Here is a 12,105-nt window from a genome sequence, read left to right as displayed (position 1 = left end):
CTTAAACTGGCAGGACATTCGGTATTTTGAGTAGTCTCAAATTTCCAAATAAAGAACTTTACAAAGAGCTATGTATTCTTATACAGCAATCACAGAAGGAACTTACAACCTAAAGCAAAGGGAAACTAACTTCTTTGAAACTTCTTAGATTCTACACCAACTGGACAACCTTTTGTCCAGTGTGAAGACTAGTGGAATTTTTAAACCTCTAATCTAGTTTAAGGGTGCAGATTTAATTTTTCCAGCTTTTGAGTTCACAGCAGCTTTTAAAAACCACTTAACTACAGCTGCGTACCGTATCCCAGCTATGTTGAAAAAATCTTCCAATTTTTGCCAGTTTTTGTTTCCATAATGTTAAACATCGACTTCACCTGGGCAGGAGTTAGAGGTTTATTATCAGCCTATGCAAGACTAAAATTCAAAGCAAATTAAATTTTGTTTAAGGGAACATTTTAAAGTAACAATTTTTGATATTACATGCCTCATATGATCCATTTCAAACCATAGAGAATTACACCTTTGTGTGTCACTGTTCCAACAGACAAACAAATGTGAACAGCTAAAACATTTAAAAAATGCACCAAGCTTATGCAGTCTCAAACAAAACTTGCATTTTCTGTACTTACTCCTGTCAAATGAAGTTGTTTCCTGTACACCACTCTTGAAAACTGATCTTCTATTTCCTTTCATTTGACCTAGATCTGCTGTGAGACCTAGAGAAAGATCAGGATGGCTTTGTGACTTCTCTCCCGGGACAGTGATCTCTCTCTTCTCCTATCTCTGGAAAGGGACCTGCTCCGGCTGCAGGAGAAGCTTCTCCGTCTTGGAGATCCGCGTGGAGGTGGACTCCTCCTCCTCCGATAATCATCTCAAGGGCGACGACCCCCCAAGAAGGAGGTGCGCCACGATTTCGACTTCCCTTTTCACCATTGGATAGTTCCACCCTTCTCGACAGCCGCTCAGTGTTCTCTCCGTCTAGCTCTAGGACAGCATCAGCTGCATCTGGGGGATCTTCAGATTCAACAAAAGCAAAGCCAGGACGGTTTCTAGCAACCCACACACTTCGGAGTGGTCCATAATAGCCAAAAGCTCGTTCCAATTCAGTCTTGTTACCATTGTTTCCAAGATTATCTACGTAAAGTTTACAGTCCAATGGACAGGAATCGCGATGCATTTCGAGATCTTAGGTTAGAAATGCAGAGGTTCAAATCCACAGAACTTAAGCTAGGTCTTCCCGGTTCCTTCCCGCCCGCGTTCCCAGATGCGCCAGCACACGTGACGTCCACAAAATAGCCTACATTCTCTTTTTAAAACATTCTTTTCCATTATGGATTATCCCAGGAGACTGGATATAGCTCCCTGCGGTGTACCATAGGACCTTGGTGTTTATCCCCAAATTCCCAGACCAACTCTCTCCCTTTTCTCCTCTCCCTTGACAAGCACAAGTCTGATCTCTCTGCCTGTGAGTATGTTTCCGTTTTGTAGACAGGTTCATTTGTGCCGTATTTTAGGTTCCACCTATAAGTGATATCATATGGTATTTGTCTTTCTCTTTCTGGCTTACTTCACTTAGTGTGATAATCTCTAGTTGAATCCATGCTGTTGCAAATGGCGTTATTTTCTTCCTTTCTTCCTTTCTTCTTTTATGGCTGAGGAGTTGTAGATATGTACCTCATCTTCTTTATCCATTCATCTGTCATTGGACATTTTGGTTGTTTTCATGGTTTGGCTGCTATGAATAGTGCTGCTATCTTTTTGAATTATAGTTTTGTCTGGATAGTTTTGCGGGGTTCCCTGGTGGCTCAGAGGTTAAAGCATCTGCCTGGAATGCAGGAGACCCGGGTGCGATCCCTGCATCGGGAAGATCCCCTGGAGAAGGAAATGGCAACCCACTCCAGTACTCTTGCCTGGAGAATCCAATGGAGGATGGAGCCTGGTAGGCTACAGCCCATGGGGTTGCAAAGAGTCGGACACGACTGAGCGACTTCACTTTAACTTTCTTTCACTTTTGTCTGGATATATGCCACAGTATCTTTGAAACACAATAAAGCAAAGTGCAATGAAACAACCTATGTCTGTACCAAGAATAACCTTATTAACACTTTTGAGAACGTAGTGAGATTTTACTAATTCAGACAACAGTAACATCATAATTCATACACTGAAATTATATTTGCATTGATAGTACATATTTTTTGGCATTCTTTGGCATTGCCTTTCTTTGGGTAATGAGTTTGAGTAAACTCTGGGAGTTTGCGATGGACAGGGATGCCTGGCATGCTGCAGTCCATGCCAGGTCACAACTGAGCAACTGAACTGAACTGAATATATTTTTTACAAAAGAACATACTTTAGAAACTAAACATATAAATCTGGCTCCAAAGAGCATTATAAAATATTTACCTTTACAAGCACCTCTGTGTTCAGCATTCAGTCGTGTCCGACTCTTTGCACCCCCATGGACTGCAGCGCACCAGGCTTCCTTGTCCATCACCATCTCCTGGAGCCTGTTCAAACTCATGTCCATTGAGTCAGTGATGCTGTCCAACCATTTTATCCTCTGTCGTCCCCTTCTCCTGCCTTCAGTCTTTCCCAGCATCAGGGCCTTTTCTAATAAGTCAGCTCTTCAAATCAGGTGGCTGAAGTATTGGACCTTCAGCTTCAGCATCAGTCCTTCCAATGAATATTCAGGATTGATTTCCTTTAGGATTGACTGGTTGGATCTCCTTGCAGTCCAAGGGACTCTCAAGAGTCTTCTCCAGCACCACAGTTCAAAAGCATCAATTCTTTGGCAGTCAGCCTTCTTTATGGTCCAACTCACATCCATACATGACTACTGGAAAAACCATAGCTTTGACTAGATGGACCTTTGTCGGTAAAGTAATGTCTCTGCTTTTTAATATGCTGTCTAGGTTTGACATAGCTTTTCTTCCAAGGAGCAAGTGTCCTTTAATTTCATGACTGCAGTCACCATCTGCAGTGATTTTGGAGCCCAAGAAAATGAAGTCTGTCAGTGTTTCCATTGTTTCCCATCTATTTGCCATGAAGTGATGAGACCAGATGCCATGATCTTCGTTTTTTGAATGTTGAGTTTTAAGCCACTTTTTCACTCTCCTTCATCAAGAGGCTCTTTAGTTCCTCTTCTTTCTGCCAAAAGAGTGGTGTCATCTGCATATCTGAGGTTATTGATATTTCTCCCAGCAATCTTGATTCTAACTTGTGCTTCATTCAGCTGGCATTTTGCATGATGTACTCTGCATATAAGTATGATAAGCAGGGTGACAATATACGGCCTTGATGTACTCCTTTTCCAATTTGGAACCAGTCCGTTTTTCCATATCCAGTTCTAACTGTTGCTTCTTGACCTGCATACGGGTTTCTGAGGAGATAGGTGAGGTGGTCTGGTATTCCTATCTCTCTAAGAATTTTCCAGTTTGTTGTGATCCATATGTCAAAGCATGGTCAATGAAGCAGAAGTAGATGTTTTTTCTGGAATTCTCTTGCTTTTTCTCTGAGCCAACATATGTTGGCAATTTGATCTCTGGTTCCTCTGCCTTTTCTAAATCCAGCTTGAACATCTGGAAATTCTCAGTTCACACACTATTGATGGCTAGCTTGGAGAATTTTGAGCATTATTTTGCCTGCATGTGAAATGAGTGCAATTGTGCAGTAACCACCTCCATACAGACAGTTATATGTTGGCAGTTACCTCTGAAGCTGGCCACAGTAAATATTCAACAATCGTTTGCTGAAAGAATAAACATTTTAAGTTGTAGTCACAGAGCAGCATAATCCATTAATGAAGCAGTGGATCTTCTGTAATCCTCTACTCAATCTTGTACTTTGGTTATAAAAGTATGTTGTGGAGAATTAGACTATAAATCAGATGTTTTCACTACATCTAAATGCCTCCAGCAGGTTTGAATTAATGATGCTTCTGTTGATAGAAATAAGGAAATTTTAAGACTAGGATAATAAGAATCTATTGGCTAGTTCACAAGTAATTCTTTTTTATTTTTCTTACCTTTGGACCTCTAATACCTATTCTTACCACACCCACCCCCACTTCTGACAATCACCAATTTGTTCTCTGTATCTATGAACTGTTATGTTTATTTTTTAGATTTCACATAAAAGAGATCGTAGAATATCTGTCTCTGACTTATTTCACTTAGCATAATGCCCTAAAGTTCCATCCATGTTGTTGCAAATGGCAAGTTTTTTTTTTTTTCATTTTAAATTTTGTTAAGCAATCTCAACATACTTGACACACATATTTGTTTGTATATATACACCACATCTTCTTTACCCATTCAGTTAGATTGTTCACATATCTTGGTGGTGTAAAAAATGTTACAATGAACATGGAGTTGTGTATCTTTCTGAATTAGTATTTTCATTTTCTTCTGAAAATACCAAGAGGTGAAACTGCTGAACCATATGGTAGTTATATTTTTACTTTTTGAGAAAACTCCATACTGTTTTCAAAGTGACTGCACCAATTTGCGTTCCCACCGACAGTTCGGAAGAGTTCCCTTTGCTCCACATACTTGCCGACACTTGTTATTTCTTGTCTTTTGAAAACAGCCATTCTAGGAGATGTGAGGAGATACCCTACAGTGGTTTTGATCTGCACTTCCCTGATGATCAAGGTGGAGAAGGCGATGGCACCCCACTCCAGTGCTCTTGCCTGGAAAATCCCATGGGCGGAGGAGCCTGGTGGGCTGCAGTCCATGGGGTCGCTAAGAGTCAGACATGACTGAGCGACTTCACTTTCACTTTTCACTTTCATGCACTGGGGAAGGAAATGGCAACCCATTCCAGTGTTCTTGCCTGGAGAATCCCAGGGACGGGGGAGCCTGGTGGGCTGCCGTCTATGGGGTCGCACAGAGTCGGACACGACTGAAGTGACTTAGCAGCAGCAGATGATTAAGGATGTTGAATATCTTTTCTTGTACCTGTTAGCCATCTGTATGTCTTCTTTGGCAAAGTCTCTTTTTAGATATTCTGTCCATTATTTAATCACATTGTTTGTTTTTTGGCTATTGAATTGTGTGAGCTCTTTACATTTCCCGGATATTAACTCCATACCAGGTGATTTGCAAAGATATTCTCTCAGTCCATAGGTTGCCTATTCATTTTGTTTATGGTTTCATTTACTGTGTAGAAGCTTTTCAGTATGATGTAGTTCTACTTATTTATTTTTGCTTTGTCACTTTTGCTTTGGGTGTCATTAAAAAAATTGTACCCAAGACCTATGTCAAGGAGCTTATCACTTATATTTTCTTCTAGAAATTTTATGGCTTCAGGACTTATGTTCAAATCCTCAATCTATGTTGAGTTAATAGTAATCCCGTTTCATTCTTTAGTATTTCCCTGTCCAACTTTCCCAACAACATTTGTTGTAGAGACTGCTCTTTCTTCATTATATATTCTTGGTCCTTTTATCAATGGCCCCTGTGTGTTGGTCTGTTTCTGCGACCTCTGTCTTGTCCCATTGATCTATGTATGTGTTTTTTTCCCAGTACCCAGTTTTGATTTATAATGCTTTATACTGCAGTTTGAAATCAGGGAGCATGATGCTTTCAGCTTTTTTTTTTTTTAATTGAAGAATAATTGCTTTACAGAATTTTGTTGTTTTCTGTCAAATCTCAACATGAATCAGCCATAGGTATACCTATATCCTCTCTCTTTTGAACCGCCCTACCATCTTCCTCCCCATTCCACCCTTCTAGGTTGATTACAGAGCCCCTGTTTGGGTTTCCTGAGCCATACGGCAAATTCCTGTTGGCTATCTATTTTACATATGGTAATGTATGTTTCCATGTTGCTGTCTCCATACATCTCACCCTCTCCTCCCCTCTCCCCATGTCCATAGGTCTATTCTCTATGTCTGTTTCTCCATTGCTTCCATGCAGTACCATTTTTTTATATTCCATATATAAGTGCTAGTATACAATATTTATCTTTCTCTTTCTGACTTACTTTACTCTGTATAGTAGTCTATAGGCTCATCCACCTCATTAGAACTGACTCAAATGTGTTCCTTTTTATGGCTGAGTAGTCTTCCATTCTGTATATGTTCCACAATTTCCTTGTCCATTCATCTGTTGATGGATATCTAAGTTGCTTCCATGTTCTAGCTATTGTAAATAGTGCTGCAATGAAAAATGGGATACCTGTGCCTTTTTCAGTTTTGGTTTCCTTAGGGTATATGCCTAGGAGTGGGATTGCTGGGTCATATGTTGCTTTTATTCCTAGATTTTAAGGAATCTCCATACTGTCTTTCATACTGGCTATATCAATTTATATTCCCACCAACAGTGTAAGAGCATTCCTTTTCTCCACATCTTCTCCAGCATTTATTGTTTGCAGACTTTTTGATGATGGTCATTCTGACCAGTGTGATGATGTTTTGATTTGTATTTTTCTAATAATGAGCGATGTTAAGCATCTTTTCATGTGTTTGTTAGCCATCTGTCTTCTTTGAAGAAAAGTCTGTAAAGGTCTTTTCCCTGTATATTCTGGAAGTTAATCCTTTTCCAGCTGTTTCATGTGCTATTATTTCCTCCCATTGTGAGGGTTGTCTTTTCGCCTTATAGTTTCCTTTGCTGTGCAAAAGCTTTGAAGTTTAATCAGGTCCCACATGTTTGCTTTGTTTTTATTTCCATTACTCTAGGAGGTGGGTCATAGAGGATCTTGCTTTGATTTATGTCATCGAGTGTTCTGCCTGTTTTCCTCTTAAGAGTTTTATAGTTTCTGATCTTACATTTAGATCTTTAATCCATTTTGAGTTTAGCTTTGTGTGTGGTGTTAGGAAGTGTTCTAATTTCATTCTTTTACATGTAACTGTCCAGTTTTCCCAACACCATTTATTGAAAAGGCTGTCTTTTCCCCATTGTATATTCTTGCCTCCTTTGTCAAAAATAAGGTACCCATGTGTGCATGGCTTTATTTATGGGCTTTCTATTTGTTCCATTGGTCTATATTTCTGTTTTGCACCAGTACCATACTGTCTTGATGGCTCTAGCTTTGTAGTATCATCTGACGTCAGGAAGGTTGATTCCTCCAGCTCCATTCTTCTTTCTGAAGACTGCTTTGGTTATTCAGGGTGTTTTGTGTTTCCATGTTAACTGTGAAATTTTTTGTTCTAGTTCTGTGAAAAAGCCATTGGTAATTTGATAGGGATCACATTGAATTTGTAGATCGCTTTTGGTAGTATGGTTTCACAATATTGATTCTTCCTACCCAGAAACATGGAATATCTCTCCATCTATTCCTTCTATGCCCATTTTTTGAAGAGTTTTAATCATAAATGGTGCTGAATTTTGTCAAAGGCTTTTTCTGCGTCTGTTGAGCTCATCATATGGTTTTTATCTTTCGATTTGTTAATATGGTATATCACATTCATTGATTTGTATATATTGAAGAATTCTTGCATTCCTGGAATAAACTCAACTTGATCATGGTGTATGAGCTTTTTAATGTGTTGTTAAATTCTGTTTGCTAAAACTTTGTTGAGGATTTTTGATTTTATGTTTATCAGTGATATTGGCCTGTAGTTTTCTGTTTTTGTGTTGTCTCTGTCTGGTTTTGGTATCAGGGTGATGGTGGCCTTGTAAAATGAGTTTTGAAGTGTTCCTTCCTCTCTAATTTGAAGGAGTTTTAGAAAGACAGAATTCTCCTGTGAAGCCATCCTGTCCTGGGCTTTTGTTTTGGGGAAGATTTTTGATCACAGCTTCAATTTCAGTGCTTGTAACTGGGTTGTTCATAATTTCTAGTTCTTCCTGTTTAGTCTTGGAAGATTGATCTCTTCTAAGAATCTGTCTGCTTCTTCCAGGTTATCCATTTTATTGCCATGTAGTTGTTTGTAAGAGTCTCATAATCCTTTGTATTTCTGCATTGTCTGTTTTAACCTCTCCTTTTTCATTTCTAATTTTGTTCATTTGATTCTTCTCTCTTTTTTTCTTGATGAGTCTGGCCAAAGGTTTGTCAATTTTGTTTATCTTCTCAAAAAACCAGCTTTTAGTTTTATTAATCTTTACAATTGCTTCTTTCATTTCTTTTTCATTTATTTCTGCTCAGATCTTTATGATTTCTTTCCTTCTGCTAACTTTGGGGGTTTTTTGTTCTTCTTTTTCCATTTGTCTTAGGTGTAAAGTTAGGTTGTCTATTTGATGTTTTTCTGTTCCTTGAAGTAGGATTGTATTCACTTAGAACTGCTTTTGCTGCATTTCATAGATTTTGAGTTGTCATGTTTTCATTGTCATTTGTTTCTAGAAACTTTTTGATTTCCCTTTTGATTTCTTCAGTAACCTGTTGGTTATTCAGAAATGCATTGTTTAATCTCCATGTGTTTGTGTTTTTTAGTTTTTTTCTTGTAATTGATATCTAGTCTCATAGCATTGTGGTCAGAAAAAATGCTAGACATGATTTAAATTTTTTTTAAATTTACTGAGGTTTGATTTGTGACCCAAGAGGTGGTCTATCCTAGAGAATGTTCCATGTGCACTTGAAAAGAAGGTATGCTCTCCTGCGTGTGGATGGAATGTCCTGAAGATATCAGTGAGATCCATCTCATCTAATGTATCACTTAAGACTTGTGTTTCCTTATTAATTTTCAGTTTTGATAATCTGTCCTTTGGTGTGAGTGGAGTGTGAAAGTCTTCTACTATTATTGTGTTCTTGTCAATTTCTCCTTTTATATCTGTTAGTGTTTGTCTTATGTATTGAGGTGCTCCTATGTTAAGTGCATAGGTATTTACAATTGTTATATTTTCCTCTTGTATTGATACCTTGATCATTACATAGTGTCCTTTGTTATCTCTTATAATCTTCTTTATTTTAAGCTCTATTTTGTCTGATATGAAGATTGTTACTCCAGCTTTCTTTTGCTTCCATTTTCATGGAATACATTTTTCCATCCACTCTATTTCAGTCTATATGTGTCTTTAGGTCTGAAGTGGGTTTTTTGTAGACAGCATTTAAATGGGTCTTGTTTCTTTATCCATTCAGCCAATCTGTGTCTTTTGGTTGGAGCATTTAATCAATTTACATTTAAAGTAATTATTTCTATATATGTTCCTATTGCCATTTTCTTAATTATCTGAGATTTGATTTTGTAGATCTGTTTTCTTCTCTTGTATTCCTTGACTATATAAGTCCTTTTAACTGTGGAAAATTCTAAAAGAGATGGGAATACCAGACCACCTGACCTGCCTCTTGAGATACCTATATGCAGGTCAGAAAACAACAGTTAGAACTGGACATGGAACAACAGACTGGTTCCAAATAGGAAAAGGAGTACGTCAAGGCTGTATATTGTCACCCTGCTGATTCTGATTTAACTTATATGCAGAGTACATCATGAGAAACGCTGGGCTGGAAGAAGCACAAGCTGGAATCAAGATTCCTGGGAGAAATATCAATAACCTCAGATATGCAGATGACACCACCCTTATGGCAGAAGGTGAAGAGGAACTAAAGAGCCTCTTGATGAAAGTGAAAGAGGAGAGTGAAAAAGTTGGCTTAAAGCTCAACATTCAGAAAACGAAGATCATGGCATTTGGTCCTATCACTTCATGGGAAATAGATGGGGAACCAGTGGAAACAGTGTCAGACTTTATTTTGAGGGGGCTCCAAAATCACTGCAGGTGGTGATTACAGCCATGAAATTAAAAGACACTTACTCCTTGGAAGAAAAGTTATGATCAACCTAGATAGTATATTCAAAAGCAGGGACATTACTTTGCCAACAAAGGTCCATCTAGTCAAGGCTATGGTTTTTCCAGGAGTCATGTATGGATGTGAGAGTTGGACCATGAAGAAAGCTGAGTGCCAAAGAATTGATGCGTTTGAACTGTGGTGTTGGAAAAGACTCTTGAGAGTCCCTTGGACTGCAAGGAGATCCAACCAGTCTATCCTAAAGGAGACCAGTCCTGGGTGTTCTTTGGAAGGAATGATGCTAAAGCTGAAACTCCAATACTTTGGCCACCTTATGCGAAGAGTTGACTCATTGGGAAAGACCCTGATGCTGGGAGGGATTGGGGGCAGGAGGAGAAAGGGATGACAGAGGATGAGATGGCTGGATGGCATCACCGACTCAATGGACATGAGTTTGAGTGAACTCCGGGAGTTGGTGATGGACAGGAAGGCCTGGAGTGCTGTGATTCATGGGGTCACAAAGAGTCAGACACAACTGAGTGACTGAACTGAACTGAACTGAACATTTGTTGTAAAGTTAGTTTGGTGGTACTGAATTCTCTTAACTTGGCTTGTCTGAAAAGCTTTTGATTTCTCCCTCAATTTTGAATGAGATCCTTTCTGGATAGAGTAATCTTGGTTATAGATTTTTCCCTTTCAGTACTTTATATATATCTTGCCATTCCCTTCTGGCCTGCAGAGTTTCTCCTGAAAGATCAGCTGTTAGATATATGGGGCCTCTCTTGTATGTTACTTGTGCTTTTCCCATGCTGCTTTTATATTCTTTGTGTTTAATCTTTGTTAGTTTGATTAGTATGTGTTTTGTGGTGTGTTTCTCCTTGGGTTTATCCTGTATGGGATTCTTTGCACCTCTTGGACTTGACTGACTATTTCCTTTTTCATGTTGGGGAAATTTTCAACTATAGTCTCTTCAAAAATTTGCTCACACCCTTTCTTTTTTTCTTCTGGGACCCCTATAATTCGAATGTTGGTGTGTTTGATATTGTCCCCAGAGGTCTCTGAGATTATCCTCAGTTCTTTTCATTCTTTCTACTTTATTCTGCTCTTCAGAAGCTATTTCCACCATTTTATCTTCCAGCTCACTGATTCATTCTTCTGCTTCAGATATTCTGCTATTGATTCCTTGTAGAGTATTTTTGGGAGAAGGCAATGACACCCCACTCCAGCACTCTTGCCTAGAAAATCCCATGGACAGAGGAGCCTGGTAGGCTGCAGTCCATGGGGTCGCTAAGGATTGGACACGACTGAGCGACTTCACTTTCACTTTTCACTTTCATTGCACTGGAGAAGGAAATGGCAACCCACTCCAGTGTTCTTGCCTGGAGAATCCCAGGGACGGCAGAGGCTGGTGGGCTGCCGTCTATGGGGTCGCACCGAGTCAGACACGACTGAAGTGACATAGCAGCAACAGCAGAGTATTTTTATTTTCAGTAATTGTGTTGTTTGACTCTGTATGTCTATTCTTTAATTCTTCTAGGTCTTTGTTAATTGATTCTTGCATTTTCTCCATTTTGTTTTCAAGAGTTTTGATCATCTTTACCATCCTTATTCTAAATTCTTTTTCAGGTAGTTTGCCTGTTTCCTATTCATTTATTTGGACTTCTGTGTTTCAACTTTGTTTCTTCATTTGTGCAGTATTTCTCTGCCTTTTCATGATTTTTTTTAAAATTTATTGTATTTATCTCCTTTTCCTAGGCTTCAAGGTTGAATTCTTTCTTCTTTTTGGTTTCTACCCTCCTAAGTTTGGTGCAGTGGTTTGTGTAAGCTTCGTATAGGGTGAGATTTATGCTGTTGTTTTTTTTTTTATTTTCCTCTGATGGGTAAGGCTGAGTAAGGTGGTAATCCTGTCTGCTGCTAATTCTGTTCGTGTTTTTGTTTTGTTTGTTCTTTGGATGAGGCATCCTGCACAGGGTGCTACTGGTGTTTGGGTGATTCTGGGTCTTGTATTCAGAGGTTTCCTTTGTGTGACTTCTCACTATTTGATACTCCCTAGGGTTAGTTCTCTGGTATTCTAGTGTCTCTGAGTCAGTGCTCCCAATCCAAAGGTTCAGGGCTTGATCTCTGGTCAGGAACGAAATTCCACAAGTGATTTGTTATGCCATTAAGTGAGATAAAAACACATGGCCAAAAATGAGAAACCAAAGATGAATCCCAGACTAACGGCAGTTACACAATCAGCAAATAATAATTAAAATCATGGACTATACACATATACAGATACATCCGTAGGCAAAATCAAAACAGTCCAACAAAAATCAAGTACAATAGAGTGAGTGACCTGGCGAACAAAGGAAACCAAAAATTATATCTATCAGTTAAGAACAAAACTAACTAAAGCACAAACTGGAAAACAAAACTAAAGGAAGGGGCCAAGTTTGGAAT

The 12,105-nt window shown here is 38.9% G+C and overlaps 1 pseudogene; it reads right to left on the bottom strand.

The window, feature by feature from the left end:
* Window positions 1–676: 676 nt before the first annotated feature.
* LOC114115399 (serine/arginine-rich splicing factor 3-like) lies at window positions 677–1,198 on the bottom strand (annotated as a pseudogene).
* Between the last annotated feature and the right edge of the window lie 10,907 nt (window positions 1,199–12,105).

The sequence above is a fragment of the Ovis aries genome, chromosome 6 (assembly GCF_016772045.2).
Source record: "Ovis aries strain OAR_USU_Benz2616 breed Rambouillet chromosome 6, ARS-UI_Ramb_v3.0, whole genome shotgun sequence".
Taxonomy (NCBI): domain Eukaryota; kingdom Metazoa; phylum Chordata; class Mammalia; order Artiodactyla; family Bovidae; genus Ovis; species Ovis aries.
Note: the sequence above shows the minus strand (reverse complement) of the source record. Positions and strands in the feature narration are given on the sequence as shown.